This window comes from Schistocerca nitens, chromosome 6, assembly GCF_023898315.1.
Source record: "Schistocerca nitens isolate TAMUIC-IGC-003100 chromosome 6, iqSchNite1.1, whole genome shotgun sequence".
Lineage (NCBI taxonomy): Eukaryota > Metazoa > Arthropoda > Insecta > Orthoptera > Acrididae > Schistocerca > Schistocerca nitens.
This window is the reverse complement of record NC_064619.1, coordinates 358,445,394-358,460,762: the sequence shown is the minus strand read 5'-3', so window position 1 is coordinate 358,460,762 and position 15,369 is coordinate 358,445,394.

The following is a 15,369-nucleotide window of genomic DNA, read 5'->3' as shown; positions in this document are numbered from 1 at the left end:
GAACCAACACTTTGGCGAAAACACAGAGCGTAGGACGCCGGAAGAAAACGCAATAGGACCCACCTATCTGGCAGAATCATTACAATTAATGACGGAAACCATGACAAGACAAAATAAAGAAATTGCGAAACAAATTAAAATTCAGAACGCAGAAATGACGAAACAAAATGCAGAAACGACGAAAAAATTGCAGAAACCACGAGACAAATGCGTGAGATTAAAGAACAAAAGAAAAAAATTCAGTTACACCTAAGTCATATTGAAGACGAGGCAAGAGAATCTCGAGAAGTGATAGGAAATTTAATAACAGGTCACAATCAATTGAGAACAGACATTGACAAGGTACAAGCGGACGTACAAACATTGCGTAATGACATTCAGGGCGAGATCAAAACATTACGTAACAACACCCACGGAGAAGTCAAGAAACTAGAGAAACAGATAAATGTAATTACTAGACAAGCAGCAGGTACAGCGCGTGAAATTGTTGAAAACAGTGTGTTACACAAACGTATCACGAAAGCAGCGCTGAAAAGATATGATAACCGCATAGTCAAAATAGAAGCGCAAACGAAGCGACAGTTTCAGAAATTGCGAACAGAGTTGTTGCAAACCATTGAAGAGCGTAGTGAACAGGATCGAACAAGCACAGAGTCTGCAACGACATCCGTATCTGTAACAGCGCCGGAAAAACAAGCAATTAACGAAGATATTACGCAATTGCGATTCCAATCACAGACGGAAAGTAACATACGTAAAATCAGACAGCCTGCACAGCAACAAACACGTTTCGAAATTCTTGATGAACAAACGTCATCACAAACACATGCGGAACCACAAATGTTTGTTTCTAGACAGTTTGGATCGTGCAATGAAGCAGCAAGGTTAGCCAGACAAGATGCCGAACCAATGCCTGACAATGAAAAGCCAGGTCGCGAAGAGTACAGTGCAATGCATTCAGCTACACGTTCACAACCGATAGAAGAAAATTATTGCGTACCACTCCAACGATACTACGCAAGGGTAGGCGAAAGTTACGGTGGACAATGTCCAATGGATCTACCACAACCGGAGAGAATGACGGGAGAAATGATCAGAAACAAAAGTGGCAAAGAATCGCGAATTTCATATGGAACTATGACGAAGTACGACAACGATCATTTCCTCACAGTCAGAAAATTTCAACACTTTCGAGAAGGAAACTCATTTCATCCACGAACTTTTATTGATCAATTCGGAGTAGGATTACCAGAACACTGGACGCTAGCACACAAATTAGACTTTATATGTGCACACATGTCAGGAACAGTCGCAGAAACCATGCAGAATGTTGCAGCGACATGCCGATCGTACGAAGATTTCAGAGAGAACTTTCTCTCACGATATTGGTCCAGTGATGCACAGAACAGGGTGAAGTACGAATAATTACAGAACCCATATTTTGAAAATTCAGGAGAGAAGGGTCCCGTGAAATTTTTCGAAATAATGGCAAAGAAAAATCAATGCTTAGATGTACCATACAGTGACGGAAATTTGATTAAATTATGCGCGATGAAGCTACCGTTGAAATACCAGCAATCATTAGTAGGTCGCGGAGGCAATGACGTCGAAGCATTTAAAGGTATTCTAAGGGAACTAGAGTTCATATTTTCGGAAGATGACGCAAGAAAAAGACGAAGCGCACGTGAAAACGAAAGCAAAAAGCAGTGGAATTCACAAGACACAGTACGAAGAGACAATAATTACGAACCATGTGATAACTTCGCACTAAGAAACGACAATAGATTTCAACAAAGAACCGGTTATGGATTTAGAAGAGAATAAGGCAATAACTATAATTCACCCAGGAACGGCAACAACTATTACAGAGGGAATAACGACAACCGGAACGGGTACTGGAGAATCAATAGACCGACAAATTATCAACAAAGAAACCACTATCAACAAGCTGAACAAGAAAAGAGAATACAGATAGAAGAGGTGGAGGTAAGACCACCAAACCCCGATAAACGTTCGAATTGACAGCTAAGCGCCCATGCCAAAGAGAATTACGCACCGACCCAGGACAATTGCAGCACCTTGAACAGAGAAGTAAAAATCTTATCACGAGAAGAGAGGAAGGAAGAAACAAATCCGCAGGGACCAGATGAAAACAAAGACAAGAAAATTACAATATCGTGTTGGGACGAAATTAATTGGCAGAGTACTGACGAGGTAGATGAATTACCAGAGGCGTGCACAAGGAATGTAGGAGGAAAGGACGAAGGAATGAGTATTGCAGAGCTATTTGAGATGGAAACCAGGGAAAGCGAATTCAATGAGGATAATGCGCAGTCGACAGAAGTTGAAAATAAATTACGAGTGGGCACACAACCCAACGCATATAATGAAGGAAGTTATGAAGCGATAATTAGAGCATTTAGATGCGACTATGTGGAAGTAGCGACGAAGAAGGAGAAGATAGACGAGGATGAGAAAAAAAGTAGAGGATGTTGAAGAAAGCGTAAATGAAGGAAGAAATAGAGAAGAGGAAATAAAAGAGAGCGAAGTAGCAATCGATGCTTATCCTACAGAAAGTTCGAATTCACAAGGGAAATTCCTAAAAAGACTCATGTATGATTCAGTGGAGGATTCGTTGATGCAAGAAGGAGAAGAACAGAACCAACCCTTTCAAATTCAACCAATTGTGAAGGCCATGGTAAAGCATATCCCAGTCAATATTGTAATTGATAGCAGAAGTGAACTGACTGCGATCTCAGAAAATTTATTCATGCAGTGGAATGCCAACGAGGAACTGCCAGTTCTGTAAACACGTAAGATTAAAGTAAGAGGTCCTATCAGAAACAATGCTGCGGAAGTTACGAGACAAACAAGGTTAACTCTTTCGTGCCAAGGTCAAAAGATCGAAGCCAACTTCGTGATTATACCTAAACAAACTGTAGATTTGATTATAGGTGCAGATTTTTTAAATGAGAGACGAGCGATAATAGATATGGGGGAAGGTAGCGTAACAATGTCACACTTCTCTTTGAGCAAAAGCTAAAATTAGAAGAAATACCAGTTATAAACAAACAATTAAGAATGACGCGAGATAAAGAGGATGCACAAAAGGGGGAATCGCCTCAACTCATGTTAGAAGTCCATAAAGAAATCGACGAAAAATAGCAAGAAGTTCAAGGTATTTCAGAACACAGTAAAACAGAATTAGAGGGTATATTACGAGATAAAGCAGAGGTATTTTTACCTAAGACTGGCAGTATTAAACACTTTCAGTACAAGTTTGAAGATTAATTTTATTACTGGTAAATAATCAGCACAATATTTCAAGATTATGTTGCAGATAAGATCGTCAGGAGAAAGAAGAATGAAGAGAGAGGAAGGTGGGAAAAAGAAAGTGGTTTCAATAATAACACCAATAGTACCATAGATTTTGGTGAAGGGATAAAGCGTAGATACTCTAACAGCATGAAATACTAAAATGCTATACACCACGACACGACACAAAAAATAAAAAAAAAACGAATTTGAGGTTTCTTGAATAAGTTAAGACTCAAAATATCTTAGAATTGTAACATGAATAGGGCGCCGAAATTTGTAAAGCTTTTTAAAAAAGGCGTAAAGCAATGTAGGTACTAGACATATGTTAGATGATTATAAGTAAAACTTTTTGTAAGAACCATTGTAAAAACTCCAGCAAGGACGAGATGCAACGACCCACAAGTTGCAACGCGAGAAGTATCAAGAAAGAAAAGGATGTAATTAGCAAGATACGATTCCTACAAGGCAGAAGCGTCGAGAGAAGGGAAAGGACAGTGAGACCAACAGAAGGCCCTTGTTGCAGAAGTGGGCTGTATATCTGCTGGGACAGAACACGGAACCCTGCAGAGACGCAAAGGGACGCCGAACGCTGGAAGGGACCAGTGCAGGGACTGCCAAACAAACACTGGACTTACACCGCTCGTAAACCCCAGAGCGCCCCGAATGAACGGAGCGAGCAAACAACGGCCCGATGAGAAGACCACTTGGGCAAGCCACCACCGGCAAAAAAATGTGTGTAAAAGTCACACTACCGCTATTAAACAGCATGCTGATGGACGAAACTGAAGAAAACGTCCACAAAGTAGAAATGACATGTCCAAACCATTTATCAAACTGTTTCTCGGAGGAGAACTTCAAAGCGACTAGTTATCAATAAATATTTCAATATCCTGCCCAGAGAAGAACCAAGAAGCAAGTAAGAAGCAGAGAAAAAGCAGGAAGAACAGAAGTTGAAGATTCGCAAGATTGATACCAAGAAAGAAGATGAGTGAAGAATAGACGACGTACCTTCCCAAATCACTATCCTATTGCGAACTAGTCGTCTGCGAAGTATTACAACGAAAAACGACCGCTTTCAGCGACACATAACGATGACTTCCATGCATACACAGCCAGTAAACCACAAGATTCTGCACTCACAGCTCCATTCCATTATGGGAGGTCCAAAACAACAACACACACTTGCAAAGCCAACAAGGAACGACGAACGAAGCTGTACATCAAATACTTGCCCACATCCATCTCGCTTAAGTCCATCACCTTCGTGCAAAAAACATTCGCCAACCTCATGCTGAAACATTCATAGGATTGTGTGAATGTGTGAAATCAAATTATGTGATGTAGGAATTGTGCAAAAGAAACGTGTGAAAAACTAAATAAGTTAAGCACACCAGAAAGCTAATAAACTACAAAATAACAGTCCAGTGACTATGTACTTAAGTAAAAAATAGACTATCGATAAAAATAAGTCATTAGTTCTGAAATGGACAGTATATAAAGAAGAAAAGTAAGGCATAAAAAACACTAAAAATGTATAACTCTTATTTTCTCCTCATAAAAATAAAAGAATAACTATATTTTACTTATTTTCTCCTTATAAAAACAAAGAATAAAAAATTATCTTGTTGGATGTTTTTCCTTTTTTTAACATTTGTACCATTTGTTAGGATAATATCTCAATACTTGTGTATGTATATTTCTTTGTCAAAGCAATTCTTGGAAATAATTCTTATTTTTTTAGTGTAACAATGTTGAAATGAGTGTCTAGAAACAAAAACATTTTACTTGTACATGATATTTAGAAAATGTGTTGGGAATAGATTTTACTTAATTACTACAGTTATAAAAAATATATTTCTAAGAAAATCGATGTGAAAGACTCCTCACTTTCGATAACAAACTTCTTAAGAAACAAACTTCACACTTAAATAAAGAAAGAAAATAATTAAAAATTATTAATAGCATAAAAATATTCTTGTCTTGTCACCTTTGAGAATAATGTGGAAGAATATAAAAATATACATTAGTAATACAAACTAGCATAGAACCAGAATAACGTGGCTGAAAACTAGGCAACAAAATTTAGATAAAGCAATAACTTTTGACTAACTTAGACAACGATTCAATCATTGCCTAAATTCAGTGCAAAGATTAAGATCGAAGGGTGGTGATATGTAAGCTGTCAGGTAAATCCAACTCCTTCCATGAAAACCCTGACATGTTAAGCAAATCCAGTAGTATGTCACATAGCTCCGAATAAATCGTGACATTAAATTAACCAAAATAATACGAGTAACGAGTGAGCAAATGGAATACCACAGACTAACACAAGAATGCCTAAATGCATGTCATACCTTCCCACTGTGGGACAGACGCAGTTCCGAGGGGAGAAACGAGAACAGAAGCTGAGAGCAGAACCGTGTTAAGCTGGAAGGCCCTACGATAAGGGACGGACGGACACCCACGTCGCCAGCTAACCGCTAGGCTAGGACCACACCACCCGCAAGTTTTAGCGTGGGACTTTTTCGCGTCTCTGTTATGTCAAGACCACCCCCCCAGCCCATGTTAAAAGCTAGAGCCCTCCAGAAGAACAGTATAGATCTTACGATAACACAAAAAGGGCAACACCACCTGCAAGTTTGAGCGTGAGACTTTTTCGCGTCTCTGTTACGTTAGGACCACCCCCCAGCCCATGTTAAATGATAGAGCCCTCCAAAAGAGCAGTATAGATGTTACGATAACACTGAAGGACCACACCAGCTGCAAGTTTTTGCGTGAGACTTTTTCGCGTCTCTGTTACGTTGCAACCTTTAAAAACATTTCCCCACCATGAAAAGTATAACGTTTCTCATTGGATTGACAGAATTTTTGTAGGTGGAGCTTAAGGTTAACATTGAGACCCTGATTGGTCAGATGAAAACACAGCCAGATATTTTTTTTTAAACCAACTTCCGTAAATTGTAGTAAGGAGAAGTTATGAGGGGGTTTCTTCCGAGACGGCGAGGTGAGCGGAGCTGCGCCGGCCGCCGCCCCCTGACGAACACTGACAAGATAATGAACGCACGCGATGCCGCATTTTTGAGTGCATAAGGCCTCACTCAGAACTGCAAAAGTCTCATCTGTTACATCCTCTTTTTGCGTAATACTAGTGTCGATCGTCAATTAAAGCTCATGGTGTTCACATTTGCCACTTGAAGTAAAAATCTGAAACGCGATGATTTTTCTGTTATATAGTTATTGAGAAGCCACATCAGCCACTGTAATATACGAAAAGTTAGATAAGTAATTAAAGATAATTGAGGGTCACTGTAGACCATTTTGATAGTTTTCTCTCTTGTGAAACTTAGGATAAACCTAGATTATAGATGTGATATGGCATAGGTCATCCTTCGATCCATTGTAGAACTTGGAAACCCATTCAGGGAATATTCGTTCACATTTTTGTTGAACGCAGTTGGTTTTTACCATCCTGTATTAAAACATTTCCTTTGATCAATAGTGCAATTTATAAACAATGTTTTGTGAGTTGAATAAAATTTCCAATGGTAAACTTAACTGCTTTTTCGACGTTATTTTACCAGCTAACTAAAAATAGGAAAGCCTTGAACCCCTTCCACTAAATTTAGTTAGTATTAAGATTCTTTGACAGGGAGTGCAGTGGAGCTGACGCTGAAATCATTAAGTATTTGGTTATATCATCGCTAGTCTCACTGAACTCTTCTGAATTCTGCATGTCATGTGTGGTCTGGCGTCTCCTTACCAGCAACAGGTCCCAGGTTCAAAGTAGTCAATTCCCTAAAAAACATGCTCAGAGCGTCGTTGCGCGAAAGTGGTAGGGAGACACGATTTAGAACAAACAGACACCACGCAGAATGTTTAGAGTGTGTAAGCTATGGTGTTACAAAAATGCACACCAGTACAACAATGACGTGATGCGGGCAAGTTGGAAATAATAAACAAAGTCGCTGATGATGTCTCAAGGACATTACATGTCCAATAGAGACACGGCCATGTAACACGACATTGCAACACACGTGACGCATGTAAGGCAGCAGCTCCAATTCTGGCACCAACACAGACAGCAGAAACGAAACACACTCACTCAAACAGCAAACACTTTCACCAACACGTACCAAAATGGTTCAAATGGCTCTGAGTACTATGGGACTTAACTTCTAAGTTCATCAGTCCCCTAGAACTTAGAACTACTTAAACATAACTAACCTAAGGACATCACACACATCCATGCCCGATGCAGGATTCGAACCTGCGACCGTAGCGGTCGCGCAGTTCCAGACTGTAGCGCCTTTAACCGCTTGGCCACCGCGGCCGGCCAACACGTACCACAGACAACTATACACAACATTTGTTGTGTCTATGAATCCTGCATACTCGGTTCGCTAGACAAACAATCAAACAACTCGAATTAATGAGTTTTATTACAAAAGACAATTACAATATTTGATTCTGGTAGATGTGTCGCAAACGAAGGGCGACTTACAAAATTATCAGTCTTCTTCAGAATAGACAAATGCAAGTCTGTGCTATATAGAGAGTACTAATTAAGTGGCTAACCTTGAAGCTGCTATCGAAATGGGCCGCCACCATTCGGGCACGGCGCTCATGTCCTCTTCACATAGGGGCCGCTGCTGTTCTGTTGTCTTCCTGGATGAAAGTCAGTCTGCGACTGGCTGATCTTTTCTCACAGCCATCTCTTCTTTTTCGTTTCCGATTGGCGTGCCAGTGCTGACTTTATGCCATAACTGCATCTAAAATAACTAAACTGTATTAGAATAAACTGTGTAATGCAATCAACCCTGTCAACCTATTCTAGCTGAAGTAAAAACAGTTGGCGTTTTCCTCCCGCGGACATTATACCGCTGTTCTGATGTAATATTTCTAACTGAACACTTAGTATACAAGCAACACAACAGGTATAATTCAAGACGCATTATATAGGATGCGAGGGTTAATTAATAACCCCAAGAAAACATACTTTACACTCACATAACATTGCGCTCTCCCCAAAGTACATAATAGTTATAACGTTTTCGTAATTAATGTTTAGAAATATCAATCCATAAATTAAACTGTAGTGAACCGGTACTACAAGGCTCGAAATAGTTCCGAGGCTTTCGGAACAGGCTGGCTCAGATGGAGTAACATTTCTCTCCCTCTCTCACTTTTACTGTCCAAGTCTTTCCTATGGCACCTCATTAGCTCTTCTTAAAATTTGAATGTTTTTGTGTTTTCTCTTTCAGTTCCAAATGTATTTTTAAGTTATTAACACTTCCATTATAATTGCTGAAAAGAATAATTACTGTTTGTAATATGGAATACGTTTTGCAATCTACATAAAAGGCTGTAAAATGAACGACCTGTTATAAAATGTAAGGCAACAGGTTTCTAAATGAGCAATAAACCAAACCAAAACAAAGTCCATTGAAGAGAAAGATGAACCCAGCATGGTAGTCAAGATTTCAGGAAATATCTTTATTATGTACCTGCAGCCATAATTATTCCCAAGGGCATACAACTTGAATGTATGGCGAAATGGTGATGGCGTCCTCTTGGGTAAAATATTCCGAAGGTAAAATAGTCCCCAATTCAGATCACCGGTTGAGGACTATTCAGGAGGACGTCGTTATCAGGAGAAAGAAAACTGGCTTGCAACGGATAGGAGGGTGGAATGTCAGATTCCTTAATCAGGCAGGTAGGTTATAAAATTAAAAAAGGGAATTGATAGGTTAAAGTTGGATATAGTGGGAATTAGTGAAGTTCGGTGGCAGGAGGAACAAGACTTCTGGTCAGGTGAATACAGGGCTGTAACTACAAAATCAAACAGGGGTAATGCATGAGTAGGTTTAACAATGAATAAAAAGTAGGAACGCAAGTAAGCTACTACGAAAAGCATAGTGAATGAATTATCGAAGTTAAGATAGACACGGAGCCGACGTCTACCACAGCAGTACAAGTTCATATGACAACTAGCTCCGCAGATGACGAAGACATTGAAGAAATGTATGGTGAGATAAAAGAAATTATTCAGATAGTGAAGGGAGACTGGACTTCGATAGTAGGAAAAGAAAGAGAAGGAAAAGTAGTATGTTAGTATGGAATGGAGGTAAGGAATGAAAGAGGAAGCCGTCTGGTAGAATATTTCACAAAGCACAACTTAATCATAGCTAACACGGTTTAAGAATCATGAAAGAAGGATACATTCGTGGAAGAGGCCTGAAGACACTGGAAGGTTTCAGATAGATTATATAATGGTAAGACAGAGATTTAGGAACCAGGATTTAAATTGTAAGACATTTCCAGGGGCAGATATGGGCTCTGTGCACAATCTGCTGGTATGAACTGTAGAATAAAACAGATGAAACTGCTACAAGGTGAAAATTTAAGGCGATGGGACTCAACAGAGGAAAGTCCACTGGACCTGACGGCATACCAATTCGATTCTACACAGAGTACGCGAAAGAACTTGCCCCCCTTCTAACAGCCGTGTACCGCAAGTCTCTAGAGGAACGGAGGGTTCCAAATGATTGGAAAAGAGCACAGGTAGTCCCAGTCTTCAAGAAGGGTCGTCGAGCAGATGCGCAAAACTATAGACCTATATCTCTGACGTCGATCTGTTGTAGAATTTTAGAACATGTTTTTTGCTCGAGTATCATGTCGTTTTTGGAAACCCAGAATCTACTATGTAGGAATCAACATGGATTCCGGAAACAGCGATCGTGTGAGACCCAACTCGCTTTATTTGTTCATGACACCCAGAAAATATTAGATACAGGCTCCCAGGTAGATGCTATTTTCCTTGACTTCCGGAAGGCGTTCGATACAGTTCCGCACTGTCGCCTGATAAACAAAGTGAGAGCCTACGGAATATCAGACCAGCTGTGTGGCTGGATTGAAGAGTTTTTAGCAAACAGAACACAGCATGTTGTTATCAATGGAGAGACGTCTACAGACGTTAAAGTAACCTCTGGCGTGCCACAGGGGAGTGTTATGGGACCATTGCTTTTCACAATATATATAAATGACCTAGTAGATAGTGTCGGAAGTTCCATGCGGCTTTTCGCGGATGATGCTGTAGTATACAGAGAAGTTGCAGCATTAGAAAATTGTAGCGAAATGCAGGAAGATCTGCAGCGGATAGGCACTTGGTGCAGGGAGTGGCAACTGTCCCTTAACATAGACAAATGTAATGTATTGCGAATACATAGAAAGAAGGATCCTTTATTGTATGATTATATGATAGCGGAACAAACACTGGTAGCAGTTACTTCTGTAAAATATCTGGGAGTATGCGTGCGGAACGATTTGAAGTGGAATGATCATATAAAATTAATTGTTGGTAAGGCGGGTACCAGGTTGAGATTCATTGGGAGAGTGCTTAGAAAATGTAGTCCATCAACAAAGGAGGTGGCTTACAAAACACTCGTTCGACCTATACTTGAGTATTGCTCATCAGTGTGGGATCCGTACCAGATCGGGTTGACGGAGGAGATAGAGAAGATCCAAAGAAGAGCGGCGCGTTTCATCACAGGGTTATTTGGTAACCGTGATAGCGTTACGGAGATGTTTAATAAAGTCAAGTGGCAGACTCTGCAAGAGAGGCGCTCTGCATCGCGGTGTAGCTTGCTCGCCAGGTTTCGAGAGGGTGCGTTTCTGGATGAGGTATCGAATATATTGCTTCCCCCTACTTATACCTCCCGAGGAGATCACGAATGTAAAATTAGAGAGATTAGAGCGCGCACGGAGGCTTTCAGACAGTCGTTCTTCCCGCGAACCATACGCGACTGGAACAGGAAAGGGAGGTAATGACAGTGGCACATAAAGTGCCCTCCGCCACACACCGTTGGGTGGCTTGCGGAGTATAAATGTAGATGTAGATGTAGAAAGAACCAGAGGTTGTAGAGAATTTCAGAGAGAGCATTGGGGAACAATCAGCAAATACAAGTGAAATAAATACAGTAGAAGAAGAACTGGTAGCTTTGAGATATGAAATAGCGAAGGTAGCAGAGGATCAAGTAGGTAAAAAGACCAGGGATAGTAGAAATCCTTGGGTAACAGAAAAGATATTGACTTTAATTGACGAAAGGAGAAAATATAAAAATACAGTAAATGAAACAGGCAAAAAGCAGTAGAGTGTCTCAGAAATGAGATCGACAGGAAGTGCAAATTGCTAAGCAGGGATATCTAGAGGACAAATGAAAGGCTGAAGAGGCTTATATCACTAGGGGCAAGATAAATACTGCCTACAGGAAAATCAAACACGTTTGGAGAAAAGAGAACCACTACGATGAATATCAAGAGCCCAGATGGAAAAACAGTTCTAAGCAAAGAAGGGAAAGATGAAAGGTGGAAGGAGTATGTAGAGGCTTTATAGAAGGGCGATGTAATTGACGGCAGTATTATCGAAAAGGAAAAAGATATAGATGAAGATGCAATAGGAGATACTGCGTGAAGAGTTTGACAGAGCACTGAAAGACTTGAGTCGAAACAAGGTACCAGGAGTAGACAACATTCCATTAGAACTACTGACGGCCTTGGGAGAGCCAGTCATGACAAAACTCTCCCTTCTGATGAGCAAGATGTGTGAGACAGACGAAATACATTCAGACTTAAACAAAAATATAATAATTCCAATGCCAAAGAAAGCAGGTGCCGACAGGTGTGAAAATTATCGAACTATCAGTTTAATAAGTCACACCCGCAAAATACTTACACGAATCCTGTAGAGACTAATGGAACAACCCGTAGAAGCTGAACTCAGGGAATCAGATTGGATTCTGTAGAAATGTTGGAACACTGAGGCAATATTGACCCAACGACTTACCTTAGATTAAGGAAGGCAAACCTATGTTTCTAGCATTTGTAGACTTAGAGAAAACTTTTGACAATGTTGACTGTAATACTCTCTTTCAAATTCTGAAGGTGCCGGGGGTAAAATACAGGGAGCGAAAGGCTATTTACAATTTCTACAGCAACCAGATGGCAGATATAACAGTCGAGTGGCATCAAAGGGGAGACACAGTTGTAGCCTTTCGCCTATGTTATTCAATCTATTTATTGAGCAAGCAGTAAAGGAAGCAAAAGAAAAATTGTGAGTAGAAATTAAAATTCATGGAGGAGAAATAAAAACTTCGAGGTTTGTTGATGACATTGTAATTCTGTCAGAGACAGCAAAGGACTTGGAGGAGCAGTTGAACAGAATGGACAGTGTCTTGAAATGAGGGTATGAGATGAAAATCAACAAAAGCAAAAAGAGGATAATGGAATGTAGTCGAATTAAATTGGGTGATGCTGAGGGAATTGGATTAGGAAATGAGACTTAAAGTAGTAGATGAGTTTTGCTATTTGGGGAGCAAAATAACTGATGATGGTCAAAGTAGAGAGGATATAAAATGTAGACTGGCAATGGCAAGGAAAGCGTTTCTGAAGGAGAGGAATTTGTTAACATCGAGTGTAGATTTAAGTGTCAGGAAATCGTTTCTGAAAGTATTTGTATGGAGTGTAGCCATGTATGGAAGTGAATCATGGACGATAAATAGTTTGGACAAGAAGAGAATAGAAGCTTTCGAAATGTGGTGCTACAGAAGAATGCTGAAGATTAGATGGGTAGATCACGTAACAAATGGTGAGGTAATGAATAGAACTAGGGAGAAGTGGAATTTGTGACACGACTAGAAGAAGGGATCGGTAGGTAGGACATGTTCTGAGTCATCAAGTAATCACCAGTTTAGTATTGGAGGTCAGTGTGAAGGGTAAAAATCGTAGGGGGACACCACGAGATGAATACACTGAGCAGATTCAGAAGGATGTAGGTCGCTGTAGGTACTTGAAGAAGCTTTCACAGGAGAGGGTAGCATGGAGAGCTGCATCAAACCAGTCTCTGAACTTAAGACCACTACAACAACAACATCTAGTTAGAGGAGATACAAGTGTATCCACTGTCTGGTGAGTCCAGCCTGGCGTCCATCCATGGTGTCTTCACGTCAGTGTAGCGGCGGTTGTAATTCCTGAAGGTAGTGCACACTGTTGAGTATCGTCGACCGAAGAAGCCGAAGGCGGCCGAAGCTAGTGCAACGTTTTTATATGCTGGAGTGACTGTGGTTCGCACAACCAGCGCTGTCTAGAAGTTTTCATTCCATACCAAGGATAGCTCAGTAGCGTCGAATGTCAGACCCTGAGCTGCGTGGCTCGCGGCTGGAGGGAGGAGGCTATTCCCTGCAGACTGTCTCGGAACACTTCACTTACCCTATCGCTCACTCTGTAGCCAACTTCAGCACACGAGTGACAAGATCATAATTGTAATAGCTGTCCGGCTGGTTCTGTGTGATCTACTAGCAAAGCAGCTGTTATGGTTGCTAGCTCGCGTTTGGCTGGTGTCTTAATCAGTACATTTTAATAATGCCCGAGGGCTTCTCCTGACGTCGGTGACATATACAGCTACTGACGCTATGCAGCGTCGATGCGATGTTAGTAGAGTGTTGCCAGGCTAGTAATGCCGTTTTTGGCAGTGCTAGTCGGCTTTTGCTGTCCTCTCTGCTCCGTCCGTCACTGGTTATTTTACTGTCCAGGTAGTAGAATTCCTTAACTTCATCTACTGCGTGACCATCAGTCCTGATGTTAAGGTTCTCGTTAGTCTCATTTCTGTTACTTCTCATTACTTTCTTCTTTGATTTGCTTTCAGTCCATATATTGTACTCATTAGACTGTGAATTTGACTCAGCAGATCCTGCAATTGTTCTTTACTTTCACTCAGTATAGCAATGTCATCAACAAATCATATCATTGATATCTTTTCACCTTGAATTTTAATTCCAATCCTGAATCTTTCTTTTATTTCCGTCATTGCTTCTTCGATGTACAGATTGAACAATAGGGGCGAAAGACTACACCCTGTCTAACACCCTTTTTAATTCCAGAATTTCGTTCGTGGTCGTCCACTCTTATTATTCCCTCTCGGCTCTTGTAAGTATTGTACAAAATACCCGTCCCTGCCTATACCATATCCCTATTTTTCTCAGAATTTCGAACATCTTGCACCATTTTACTTTGTCGAAAGCCTTTTCCCTGTCAACAAACCTTATGAGGTTATTTTGAGTTTCCTTTAGTGTTGCTTCCATTACCAGCTGCATAATTGCCTCTCTGGTGCCTTTACCTTTCCTAAAGCTAAACTGATCGTCATCTAACACATCTTCAATTTTCTTTCCTGTTCTTCTGTATATTACCCTTGTAAGTAACATAGATGCATGAGTTGTTAAGCTGATGGTGTGGTAATTCTCGCACTTGTAATCTCTTGCGGTCTTCGGAATTTTGTGGATGATATTTTTCCGAATGTTACATGTTAATTCGCTAGACCCATACAATCTAGGCACCAACGTGAATAGTCGTCTTGTTGCCACTCCAATCAATCAATTTAGAAATTGTGATGGACTTTTATCTATATTCCTTCGACCTTATTTGATGTTAAGTCCCCAAAACTCCCTTAAATTCTGATTCTTGTACTGGATCCCCTTTCTCTTGAAAATCGATTCCTGTTTTTTGTTCTATCACATCACACAAATCTTCCCCCTCACAAAGGCCTTCAATGTACTCTTTCCAGGTATCCGCTCTCTCCTCTGCATTTAAAGCTGGAATTCCCGTTGCACCCTTAATGTCACCACCCTTACTTTCAGTTTCACCAAATTTAGTTTTGACTTCCCTATATGCTAAGTCAGTCCTTCCGACGATCAATTCTTTTTCGATTTCTTCACATTTTTCCTGCAGCCATTTCGTCTTAGCTTCCCTCCACTTCCCGTTTATTTCATTCCTGAGCGACTTGTATTTCTGTACTCTTGAACTTCCCTGAACGTTTTTGGGCCTTTTTTCGTCGATCAACTGAAGTATTTCTTCTGTCGCCCATAGTTACTTCACAGTTATCTTCTTTGTACCTTTGTTTTCCTTTCCAACTTCTGTGATTGCTCTTTATGGTGATGTTCATTCCTTTTCAAGTGTAGTGCCTACTGAGGTATGTCTTATTGCTTTATCTATAGTCTTAGA